The sequence below is a fragment of the Echinops telfairi genome, unplaced genomic scaffold (assembly GCF_000313985.2).
Source record: "Echinops telfairi isolate 266 unplaced genomic scaffold, ASM31398v2 ScPeMD7_18;HRSCAF=68, whole genome shotgun sequence".
Lineage (NCBI taxonomy): Eukaryota > Metazoa > Chordata > Mammalia > Afrosoricida > Tenrecidae > Echinops > Echinops telfairi.
In genome coordinates this window covers 58,369,851-58,384,067 of record NW_022103915.1, presented here as the reverse complement: position 1 = coordinate 58,384,067, position 14,217 = coordinate 58,369,851, and positions in this window count along the sequence as shown.

Below are 14,217 nucleotides of genomic sequence, written 5' to 3'. Positions count from 1 at the left end.
TATTTGCAAATCATACACATTACTCTTATAGTTTTATTCTTAAAACTATTTTTTCAACAGTGGCTATTTGAGTCTTATATATTTGCAAACTGTAAACATTTTCTACGAAAGTCATTGTGACTATCCATTTATTTTCATCCAGCCAAATAATGATGTTCCTGCCAGTATAAGAATTCTTACAAAAAACCAAGATATTGAACAATAGCACAATCAAAAGTATAACCCATTCTGTTTCAAGAAAGAACTGACTTTACTTTCTGCTTGTGTAGGAATGAGTTAAGCCATCATTCTTTTATTAATACATCACAGGCAGATCATATGGCAGGAATATCCTGCACCTGTATTTCAGAACCAGCTGTTGTTGATAAAATTAATGTCAGTGGAAGCCTGGCTGGAGGTAGATAATGGAGCTATTTATCAAAAATGGACAAGTTTACTGAGGTTTCAAAGTTTGTCACAATTTTGATTTGTTCACCACCAGTATCCTGATTTAGAGAAGGGGTTTCAAAGGTTCATAAAAAAATCCCATTACCTTTTAATTCCATCTTTGTACAAACTTGTGGAAGCCTCCTATGGTAAGTAACAGAGAGAAATTAAAGTTATTAATAAAATAAAGAGAGCCTTGTCTAACAAGAGTGTTATTTTGTTTGCTAATCATAACATCTCTTCCATAAACTTTGCATTATTGTGGTAGCTACCAAAAAAGAAATAACCAGGAATATAAAAGGATGCCAAAAAAAATTGAAACAGACATATAGAAATTCTCCTTACTTTAGGATTCTAAATTATATTTCTTATTTGATGGGAGTTAAAATAATATAGCATACATTTACAAAGCTCAGTTTAAATGCCTATGTATCATTTTATTTCCAGGTAATATAAAGAAATGGGGACAACTTGAAAAACTGGCCAAATGTTACCTGGAACAACTTGGAAGAAATTAGACAAAATATTTGAAACAACAGTGTTCAAAATTGTAGAGATCCGCTATCCCAGAAGCATGGTAACCCCGGAAGGTAAGCATTAAAATCGCCTCTTTCGAGAGACAATTTTCAGGCTGTATTACGGAGAAAACCCAAGTTGAGCTTGATCGCCTCTTCTGAGGAGACCGAACTAGAACAGGAAGAGGCCCCAAAGCAGCCAGAGGGTCTGGGACCGAGACTGTGGAGAGACCACACCCCAGAGAGAAAGCTCTCTCCAGCCTTCCCCAGAGTGCCCTTATCAAATGGTCATCTAATCTTAGGGAGCACAGGCAAGTGAGGTGACAATATGAGGCCCGAAGGAAAAAGCAGCAAATCAACTAGAGAGGACAGGCCAGGCAATGCCCACAGGCTGAATATTGTGCTTTCTCTACTACAGAGGTTCTCACCCTGTGGGCCGAACGACCCTTTCACAGGGGTCACCTATGACCATCGGAAAACACATATTTCCGATGGTCTGAAGAAGGGAGACACAGCTCCTCTATCCGTCTCCAGGCGGGTCCACCCACATGCAGATACGCTCACATACGCGTACCCAGAGTGAAGACTGTTACCCAGGCTGCACCATGCTTCAAGACAAAACTTCATTTATTGTCATTAGAAATAAATATTACACAATATATAATTACATATTGTTTTTGTGATTAATCACGATGCATTAATTATGTTCAATTTGTAACAATGAAAATACATCCTGCATATCAGATATTTACATGAAGATTTATGACAATAGCAAAATGACAGTTGGGAAGTAGCAATGAAAATAATTTGATGGTCGGGGGTAACCACACATGAGGAACTGTATGAAAGGGTGGCGGCATTAGGAAGGTTGAGAACCACTGCTCTACTAGAATAGAAAACCACATCGTTTATGAGGCAAATGGTAGAATATTCACAAGGATGTTGCCTCAGAAGTAGAATACAAATAACCCTGGATTGAATCTACTCTAGCGCACAGTGGGTGGTTTTATGGCAACTTGGTTGGCTGAAGATTCTCAATGGTTGAGGTTGATGTTACCTAAAATAATGCCATCAACTCCATAATGGGATCTGTATGAGCGGCCAACACCCCTTGTCTGGTACTTTGTTGTACTGTGGGGGCTATGTGTGGCTGAGATGCTAGAAGCTATGCCACTGGTATTTCAAATGCCAACTAGATGACCCCAAAGTGGTCAGGTTCCAGCAGAGCTTCCTAAGAGCAGGCAGTGATGAAGGAATTGGCTGTGTATATCAGAGCAGGTAGCAACTGAAAACTTTATGCCAGGTCATGAAACAAGGTAAGATACTGAAGGTCTGCCGAATGGAAGCAGAACATTGAGAGCATGTCTGAGGATGGACATCTGGATTGGAGGGCACTCATACTGTGAGTGCGGAGAAAACAGCTTTCTGTGAGTGGACTCTTCAATGGTGACTTCAGTGGAGTAAAGCCTGTAGAAGTGGATGTGGCTCACTGACCTCCAATTCTCCGGACTTGAGCAAAGGGCCTGGTTATTGCTTACCTACTCTTGCATTCCTCAGCGGCCTGCCAGCTGACCTGCCAACCTCGGATTCGTTTACCTCTTCAGAAACCAGCTTGTCCCCCGTCTGCCAATTTTGAGTTCATTAGCTCCCTACAATATAAATCATAATAGAAAAAATGTATTGATTAAGTTTTGCCAACGAATGTTGGCTATTTGAAAGACATTGGTTAGAGAGTGAAAAAGTAAGGCAAAGGGGAGGATATGTTTTCAAATAAACGTATGCTTCTTGTCCTAATCTTTTCAATTCCCACCAAATGATTAGGTGAGGTCATGCAAATATTATAGCTGTGACTCTAAAAAAAAAATTGGCCAGTTTTGATATCATGCTGAGTTTTAAATGGGCCACTTCCCATTCTTTAAATATGCCCAACTTCATGGAACAAAAATAGCCTTAAGAAATCAACCAGAAGTTGTTTGAAACAATAAAACAGAGAAAGAAGACAAACAGTATTTCCTGTATTACTTTACTGTTTTTAAAATCTTAAGTATAAAGATTACAGTCAGCTATATTTAAATAGTAATTATCACAATAATAGAAACAATAACAGCACTGGCATTGGGGTCATTCAGAAAGGAATAGAGAAAATGCTAAAAGAATTGTAGTTGACAGGATAAAATAAATCTTCATTCTTTACATAAAATATTCCTTTTTCCTTTTTTATCTCAATGACCCTGAACAAAATCAAGACATTGACCTTCTTGGAAGCCATAAATACATGGGTCTATGGATTTATTTTTCTAACTCTAAAGTATTTATGGAGTTTTATTTCTCCAATAACAATGATTAAGTAATAAAAAATGCTACCAATTCCTAAAAAAAATACTCAAAATTTCTTTATTCCTAATATCCTAATACTAAGACTTTTTTTTGTACGGGAGGGCTATCTTTTATTTCATTACAATTAATTAGTTATATCACACTAATGTTTTTGCAAGACCAAATGATGTTAACTTGTTGATTTTTATAGCTAAAATATATGGCATTAATTTAAGGGCTGATGCTTTCCCTGCACAGGATCTATGTGATACAAAAAGAATGATTAATATAATGGGAATTTCCTAAACTACTTTTAACAAAACCAAATAATGACAGGAAAATAATATCCTAGTCTCATAAAAGCACTTAGCAAAGCAGTAATTATTAATAAAATGCTGACCTATACATTTCTTTTAGAAAGTTTCAGCTAATCATGTAATGCAATAACTTTTTAATAAAATGTTTTATTGTTCATTATAAAAATTTTAAATTATATTAGAAGTCCTGGAATGCTGGATATAGTTATCCTTTCAAGTATATCATAGAAACATGTATCAGTGACGTCAATTCAATAGATGCAGCCAAAAAGAAAAGTTGAAAATTTAGTTATAAATGTCTGTGTTCTTGTTCTTGTTGTTACGGACCATTTAATGATTAAATGGTTCTGACTCATAGAGCCACTGTGCAGAAGGGAAACTTCACCCGGACCTGCACTAGCTTCACAACTACTGTGTGTCTGCCTTTATTGTTGCCACCAGTGCCCATCCATGTAGGAGCCTTCCTCTTTGTAACTGACCATCTACTTTATAGCATGAGTCCCTTTCTGAGGGGCCAGTTCCTCCTGAGAACATGTCCAAAATTGTGAGACAAAGATCTTATTATCCTGTCTTATAAGGAACATACTGGCTGTACTTCTTCTAAGACAGATTTGGAGGTCCATGGGATTGCAATATTCTTCACCAATGATGCAGGACATTATGCCTCGTCTTCCTTTTTCCTTGTCTGGCTTTCACACTCGGGCAAGGTCATTGAACACCTTGGCTTGGATTGTGCACACTTCAGTCCTCAAAGCAACATCTTTGCTCTCCAACGCTTGAAAGTTATGTAACATATTTATACAAAACAATACCTATATACTGCCTCATGCTGGATTCTCCAGAAAACCAAAAATTGTGATATAGATATACTTGGAGAGAGAGAGAGAAGAGATTGTACATAAATAATATGGTTTACATAGTTGAAGTAAACAATTCCAGGTCAATTCCAAGTCCATGGGTCAGATATTAAGCTAGAGGGCTCTCCTGTCATAGCTTTGGAGGCTGGTGAACCCAAGGTCAACAGGAAGACCAGAGTGGTGGCTGCAGTGGTAGATGAATTAAAGGTAGGTGGGTCAAGCTTGTGACGAGAAAGACAAATGCATCAAAGTTCAGCAGATCAGATGTAAGATCAAATGGCAGGTTGTTGCCGACTTCCAGGAAGGACTAACAATATGACAGGCAGTTGGCTCGATTCAGAAGAGCAAAAAAAAGCGATGAAAAAGATGCATGATTCTCACCAAGCAAAAAGCACACAAGCTTTCCCACAGCATTAATTTACATAGGAAATAGCTCCAATCCCTTTGCAACTCTCTTTCAGTTTCATCAGGGCTATGATGTAAGGAAGAGGATGCCGGTTTACCTAATCTTACTATTGATTGCTCATAGCAGAGTGAATTATGGAGGTGATTACACTGTGTTAGGTCATATCATGGGGAGTACTAGAATTCTGTCCCAGCCAAGTGGACACCAGATCTGACTTTCACAATACCTACAATTATGTTGACTTTTTCCTGAATGTCAGAGAGTGTTTTACAACCATAGTCACCCCATATGCCAGCGGTTCTCAACCTGTGGTTCGCGCCCCATTTGGGGGTCAAACAACCCTTTCACAGGGGTCACCCAATTCATAACAGTAGCAAAATTAGTTAGGAAGTAGCAACGAAAATAATTTTATGGGGTCACGACAACATGAGGAACTGTATTAAAGGGTCACGGCATTAAGAAGGTAGAGAACCGCTGCCCTCTAGAACAGAACCTCCACCATCTTAAGAGCATTGTTGTTTGAGTGCATTGAAACAGCCCCTGTGCCAATATGTCTCATCGAGGATTGTCTGAGGCTGGGTTCTCTAGAGAACCCGAACCAGTGAAGCTTATTGTGTTAGTCCGGGGAGACCAGAGAAACAAATCCACAGAAACTCCTATGTGTATAAGAGACAGTTTTATATAAAGGGTAATTGTACATTAAGAAAGTGTCCCAACCCAGTCCAGTCTAAGCCCTTAAGTCTGATATCAGTCCATATGTCTGATACGGGTCTATAAAGTCCTCTTCAGACTCAAAAAACACAGGCAAGGAGGCCGAATGCAGGATGATCACAGGCCAGTGGGTAGAAAGTCTTTGGATCCAGTAGTGATGTAAGCGTCTCAGCGCTAGCAGTGGCTTCTCCAGCTAAGTACACTAGTGTAGTTCCATGTGTATCATAAGTAGTGTCTTCCAGGGTTCTGTATGTATCAGGGTAGGTCCATGTGGCTTATCCTCAGGGATGTTTCACAGGAACTGAGCAGAGAGAGAGAGAGAGAGAGAGAGAGAATCTCCTGCCTCCAAGGAGGAAATCTCTAGGAGTTCCAGAATTCTAAGAAGACCATGCCCACACAGAGGCCTCATTGGCTATGATCTGATTGACAGACTAGACTCTACTCTTTCACTCTGAATCCTCTCAAGTCCCTAATTGACACCAGATTATGTAACTACCACACTTCTACATATACACATGGAGGAAAAATATATATATTAAAAATTGGCTAACAGTTGTACAGATAGGCAAGGGTGACTCTAGGGCAGTGGTTCTCAACCTTACTAATGCCGTGACCCTATAATACAGTTCCTCATGTTGTGGTGACTCCCAGCCATAAAATTATTTTTGTTGTTACTTCATAACTATAATTTTGCTAGTGTTATGAATTGGGCAACCCCTGTGCTAAGGTCTTTCGACTCCCAAAGGGGTCATGACCCACAGGTTGAGAACTGCTGCTCTAGGGGGTTTCCAAGTTCATAGGTCAGATGTCACTATAGGTTTCTTCTGATTTAAGTAGCTGTAGTGGTCGATAAGCCCAGTATCTGCAGTAAGGTAACGAGTTGAGGACTGCAGAGGTAAATTAAGATTGGCAGATCAGGTAGCAGATCTCGGAAGATTGGCAGGCAATATGACAAGCCATGTCTCAGATTAAAGAACCAGAAGCTTATGAACCATATGGAGGATCCAGACCCAAAAAATAGCAAGCAAGCTTTTCCCAAGAATTAAATTATATTGGCAGCAGCCTTCACTCCACAGCTATCAATTGTATCTAGGCTTTGACCTGAGTAAGGGTGTTGCTGCATTCAACTCTAGTCTCATCCCATTGTGGGGCATAGAACTGATTGTCTGTGATTATATTGTGCTAGGAAAGGTCATGAAGTAATGCTAGGTGTTAACCCCAAACCACTGAAAATCTCAGTCCAGATAAAGTAACACAAAACGTTAACTAGCACAAGGATCTTTCTTGGCCTTCTACTTTACCAAGTATAATGCTCTTTACCAGGGACTGGTTCATCCTCTCTTCTAAGGAAGCAAACTGGCTATCCTTCCTCACACACTAATTTAGTGTTTATCCTGCAAGTTCATGATACTTTTACTATTCCTCACCAACACTATAGTTCAAAAATGTATGAATTATTCTCTAGTATTTCTTATTAACTGTCCAGCTTTTATATGCACGAAATCAAGCAATTGAAAATACCAGGGCTTAGGTCAGGTGCACCTTAGTCTTCAAAGTGTATCTTTAACACATTAACTAGATCTTCTAAAGCAGATTTATCAAATGTAGTAACTATTTCATTTTTTGATCCTGCTTCTTTGAACATTAATTGAAGAATTAAGTTAAATGAAGTTCTTAACAATTTCAGTATCCTTTTCATTTATAATGATGTCTGCTTGTCCAGTTTTGAGGCCTATTGATTTCTTTACATTGAGTTATAATCCACATACTCTAAGGGTTGTAGTGTTGATCTTCATCAGTAAATATTTAAAATTAAGTATAGGCTGTATTTACTATACTCAAAGAGATAAAGAAACCTTTTCATAATGCTTCAAAACTATTGTATTTTCAAAGCTTACCAAGCTTAATCTGATGATGATGGCAACATAAGAACAATGGATGGATGTGTGGATTGTGATAAGAGCCCCCAATAAAATGATTTTTTTAATAGCATCTTAATCTGAAAAGATAAAAACTTAAACTTGTTATTCTGGAACTTAACCATTCTTAAATATTTCAGTTAAAAATAAAGACAAGCAAACAGAACAGAAAGAAAAAAAAACAGAACAGAAAAATCAAACATCTCGGTTTGGGGCTTTCATTCAGTTATTTCCCGTTGAAATCAGTAGACATGAAAGGTGCATTTTCCCAGTATTTTCAGACAAAAGATTTCTAAATCCTCCTCTTTTGGAATGATTCTTTCTCTCTTAACCAGACAGCAACACCCAGCCACTGCCGATGAGACCGACTTCAAAAGCTCCAGTTGTTCCTCCTCCTCATAGTAATCATTTCACCCTGCAATTGCCTTCTTCTCGTCTGTCAAGTTCTCTGCAACATAATCCATCAAGCCCTTGCTTGAGTTTTCTCTGTTTCTCTCTTCAATTGGAGTGAAACTCCTCTTCCTGGAGTGTGTGTGTATATGCACGTATACCTGCATATAGACAAATGTATACAATTAGTTCATCTTTCAAATTTGAATATATGCTGTGTTCTGATAAAGAACCCTTAATGGAACAATATTATACCAATATAGCATTAGAGAGAAAATTAGCTTAGAAATTAGAGTGGAACTGGATAGTATTCTTGAATCTCCCATTATCATTGTGACTTTTAGAAACTATCTACTCATTTAGTGCCTATTTCCAAATGGTTGGATTGCTAAGAAAAGAATCTAGACTCTTCGTCAGTTACCTAATGTACTGTGATTATTTAGGGTTCTCCTAGTCTCCCTGCCACTATTGCCAATGAAAGGTCAGGAGGGGATGTTAAAGGGATTGGAAAACAAATGTCAGACCAAATTCCTGTTGACAAAAGCATTGGTGACCAATAGGTGAAACAAATGCCTTAGCTGAAAATTAATTTGGATTTCGTTTATCTCTATTTCCCCAGAGATTTCTTATAATTAAGTGTTGACTGTACTTGTTTCCTATTTATTTCACTGACCTTGGGAAACTAAGTAAAGTCTTCCAGAACTTCTGTAAAATAGTTACACTTATTTCACATTTCTCCATTAGTATTAGGAACATTTAGAATGTTAGATTTTTAGGTACAAATGAATTTTTGTTAATACAGAGCAAAGAGAAAATCTAAATGCCTACTCAAACAGTACAATTATTCCTAAATTTACTTCTACTCATCAGGCATATTTCCTAGTATCAAGTTTGATTTAGTAAATATTTAAGCAATTTTAATCCAGAATATATAAAATTTATGGAAAACATTCATTAATGACTTTATAATAAAGAAACCCAGAATGACTTTGTAAAGCTGTAAATTACAGACTGTTTTGCCTTGATGCCTAAAGAATTTCTGGAAACCACTTTCATTTGATGAATTATAACACTTGATTTGGAGGGGAGGACACGGTGTCTAAAGTTACAGGTATTGTATCTTTCCAATATGAAGTGTTTAATAGTTTCAAATTCATTTTAGGGGTTGTCATTTGAACTCAAATGTACAGATTCTTGGAGTCAGTATTTGATCAGTCACTTATTTTTAACACCTATTATTTCATTGAAGTTTTTCTTTCTGAAAATCAGTGTGATAACATCTTAAAACAATTCCTTAACTGACCAAAAAGTAGCATAGATGCACATTAAGGGAAACTTGTTCAAAGAGTAAGTAAAAGTTGTGTCATATGTTATAGTCAACGCAAGTTTCAAGTCTTGGAATTCTTGAGTATTAACTTCAATTACTCAATCTCTTTCAAAGGAATCTCTGACATATTATCTCTTTCCCTAAATAAAGAGAAAAGTTGCAAGATGTATGCAATATAAGGAGAAACCAGAGAAAGGGGTTGGATTAATATTAAGGATTTAAGAAACAAATGCCAAAAATATAAACTCTGTGGCATAACATCATTCAGAACTTACTAGATTTGTATTTCTTGCATAGATCTACAATTAGTATTTACTAAAGCAGCAGTAAAGGAATCAGAGTGCATTGAACCAATAAATATAAAGTATTGAAAGGCAAGGCCGTTACCTTGAGGACTAATGTGTCCAGATCCTTACCCAAGCTATGCTATTTTCAGTTGCCCTTATGCATGTGAAAGATGGACATTAAATAGGAAGGCCACTAAATAAATCAATGCCTTTTAATTATGGTGTTGGTGAAGAACATTCGAAGTAGTATGGTCTGCCAGAAGGACAAATAAATCTTTCTTGGAAGAAGTACAGCCAGCATGCTCCTTACAAGTGAGGAGTATTCATTCTCATAGAGGCTTTTAACTCAAAAAAACCCACCAGTGCCAAACTCTTTTTTTTTTTTTTTTTTTACATATTTCATGTCCTTAAAACCTGGGTGTCACAGTAGCTAAGCACTGTAAATGAGGTTGTAGGTTTAAACCTACACAGGGGTCCAACCTTGAAAAGGATATAGAGCAGTGCACGTCTACTCTGCACTCTTGTGTTGTCGTAGGGCTGCGTCTACTTGACAGCATCTTTAAACACTGCCCAGATAAGCATATTTTAAACCATTTACAACTTTCCTGGCGTGTGTATGCCATGAAACTGCACCCGACGTCACTAGCTGTGGATGAGAGGATAGAATTTGAGAGTACCAAAGCAAGGCGAGGAATCACCACCACCCAGTGTTGAGAAGGGAAGGGAAAAAAACATGGCAATGTGTGTACTTCTTACTGCGCCCAGGGATGGCTCAGAAAGAGTACCACCTAAGGGAGCCTACCATCGTATGTATTGGTTGCTACCTACGCCAGGGGTGACACCCTTTAGGGCAGTGGTTCTCAGCCTTCCCAAGGCCACCACCCTTTAGTACAGTCCCTCATGTGGTGGTGACCCCCCAACCATAAAATTATGTTTCTTGCTATTTCATCACTGTCATTTTGCTACTGTTATGAATTGTCATGTAAATATCTAATATGCAGGATGTATGTTCACTGTTACAAATTGAACATAATTAAAGCATAGTAATTAATCACAAAGCAATATATAATTATATATTGTGAAATATATATTTCTAATGACAAATAAATGAAATTTTGTCTTGAAGCATGGTATAGCATGGCTAGCAGTCTTCATGCAGAGTACACATATGTGGGCATATCTGCATGTGAGCATATGCGTATCTGTATGTGGGCGGACCCGCTTGGAGACAGATAGAGGAGCAGTGTCTCAGTTCCTAAGGCTACCGGAAACAGGTGTTTTCCCATGGTTTTAGGGGTGACCCATGTGAAAGGGTCATCTGACCCCCAAAGCGGTCATGACCCACAGGTTGAGAACCTCTGATTTAGAGTATTAAGTCCATGCAATTTTTGTTCCACAACAAAAAAGCAATCACAATCAGAGTAATAACAATAAATTATTTTAAACTCTATGATACACCATTAACCTTGTACGAAGCTCAATTATTTAAAATTAAACCAGAAGATGACCTATAATCAGAAAAAGAGCGGCCAAAAATATGGACCTTGAAATGACTTCTCAAACACATATTCATAATACATAAAGATATTGCGAATGTCAGCAAAGAAAGGTGAACTATCTTAAACTATGCAGTGGTGGACTTCAAATAATTTAACAACCGGTTCACTGCTCTAATGACCATTTTAAGTATATATAAAAAAAGATATACTGAAAAGTAGTTTATTATTTCATACAGTTAATACATTAAAAAAAGGACCCAAATGAGGCACATATTAAAAAAGTGCAAAGAGTGTACATTTGTGATTGCCACATTGTGTGGGTGGCCAGGCGCCCCCCCTCAGAGAGAACCCTGAATCTGAGTGCATTTTAACAGCTGGTTTACTAACCTCAACCAGAAATTAGGTACTGTTTCTGCCAAACCAACTAAATCTCACCACTGAAAATTTGAGGATTTAAAAATCAGAAGTAAAAGAAACAAAATGTAAAATGTACTGGATAGCTTAACAGCAGATTCATTGGTCAATAGCTTGGTAGACACTCTGACAGAAATTTCAGTCTAAACGAAAGAAAGGCAGGATGATTCAGTCCAATGAAGAGAACCCAATGGTCCCAATTACATAGAGAAAGAAGGAGGCAAAGAAATGTTCCAAAATGGTAAATACCCCAAATATGTAAATAAAAAACACAAATCGTTTTTTGAAAATCTAAAAATTTTTAAAAGAAACTAAATAAATTATCAAACAGAATAATAGAAAGAAAAGCCAGCTAAGAAAACCATATAAAAATGTTCAAAATAACAACACAGGGGCAATTATGAAATAGGGACACAGCTCCAGGTTGCATGAACAAAGTTGTGACTCTAGATAAAGGGATCACAGGAGTTTCTAGTGATATTCTTGAAAATTTTCTGTAATTTTAGAATTACAGGAACATAAAAATACGCCCACCAAAGTAGATAAAATCTATACATCATGATAGAAATCTAGATAGTGGTTGTATCATCAGCTTACTAAAATTTTACTTTTATCAGTAAGGTTTGTAGTTGAGGGAGAGTTAGTATTCTACTCACATTTATTGGAAAAGAAGCCTATTTTGCTTATACTTACATTTCAAGTTCTTTTCTAGTTCTGTAAGCTCTCAAAGGAAATATTGGCTAATTCATGCTATCATTTTATCAAGGTCAAGATGGTGTTTCTGTTGGGGAAAACTACGGTATTTGCTTTCCTCTCAAGAAATGACTTCATAGGGAATAATAAAATGCCAATGTCAAATGATAAGAAAAACACATCAGAGCTGGTGCCACTCTGTGCCCTTATCCATCAATATTTTTATTATGAGAGCTGTGTGCATGGACTTGGAGAATTAAAAAAAAGGGGGGTTTAGAGACCAAAAGAAGAAGGGTAAAGTAAAAATTTATGTCTACATTTATAGACTATGCTTGTTGCCACACAAACCATTTTAATTAAATTTTTTATTTGACTTCTGATTTCAGTACCAACCTGAGCCAACCTTGGTGGCATAGCGGTTACATGTTGGACTGCTGTCTGTGCTCAGCAATTCAAAGCTACCTGTCACTCCATGAGAAAAGGATAGGACTTCCTACTCCATAAAGAGGTACAGTCTCAGAAACTCAGGAACAATTCTACCCTGTCCTATTGTGCATCTTTATCATGTGATAATCATAAAACAAAATAAATTTAGAAATTATAATGTAAAAAATTCTAGATATATTCAATGATTTTTAATGGCCTAATACATATCTAGAAGTCTTCATGGCTCTGTGGAGTAAGCTTTTGACTGCCAACCTCAAGGTCATGACTCAAACCCACCAGTTTCTTGGTCATAGAGAGATGAGGCTGGCTTCTCCCTTAAATGCTTACAGCCTCAGAAACCTTATACAGATTCTCAATGGATCAGAATCAACTCCATGCAGGTGCTTTCTACGGAGTCCAGCGCTGGACAGCTGACCACAAGTTGAAACCCACCAGTCTCTCCGAAGGAGAAGAGACAGACTGCTCCCATAAAGATTTCCAGCCTCAGAACCCAGAGAAGCATGCCCATTCCACTCTGTATTACAGGGCCACTCTGAAGTGGAACTAATCTGAGAGCTATGTGTTTGGGGTTTAATACATACATACATACATACATACATACATATATATATATATATATATATATATATAATTATATTATTTTCTTTATGGGATTTTCCTGTGAATATAGACATCTATGTTTACTCTGCCCTCTTCTGGTCCCCTCTAAGCCATTTTTTTTCCTTTTCCCCAGTTCTCATAATAAAAATATTGATGGCTAAGGGCACAGGATGGCACCAGCTATTTTGGCATATTTTTCTTATTATTTGACATTGGCATTTGATAGCAAAAATACATTTTTTTTCCAAATCATGTGTTTATTCTGTACTTTTTGTTATACATTTATTCACTTTCCTGTCTCCAAATAATTATATATATATATGTTCTCTAACTATTAACATAATCTCTTAGATGAGAAAGCATTTTATATTCATTATGGTATTTAGCTTTTAGTTATAGGCATATCATCTAGATTGTACCTTCTCCATATTCATGCCACTCTCCTACTTAAATCATCATCTATTGCTTGGACAAGATCAACAGCTTCTAACTAATCTCACTGTGTCCTGGCTTTCTAGACTAATCCATCCTTTACATGCTTATAAGATGAAAAGTTTTACATATAAATTTCTCAATTAAAACTCTGTGTTGCTCATCTCCTAAAGAATGAAGTATAACGTCCTTGACACAGACTATAAAGTACTCTTTTATATAGTTCCTTGTCCCTGTTTTATTGGATTCTCTCATCTACAATTCATGCTCTCAACTTCTGCTCCTCTCAACAACTTGCAGATAGTTGAACCCATTGTTCTATTCAAAGCATCCATCATCTTTTCTTTCCCAAAACTCATTGTTGTCTGAGATGATCCCTTTTCCCTGTTCTTATTAATAAGTGTCTACTTTCTTTCAAATATCTCCTTAACCAATTCCAACTTTATGAGAACTTCCCATACCTTCCCAGGCAAAGATCATCTCCTCTTTATGACGAATCCTTCTAATATGTCAACTTTTATCTATCTGCACTATAAAACTAAGAGTTGGCTTTATACCTGATCCCATCGACACCTCGTGGGTGCATAGGCTGGTGTGCTTCTTCCATGTGGGCTTTGTTGCTTCTGAGCTTGATGGCCGCTTGATTACCTTCAAGCCTTTA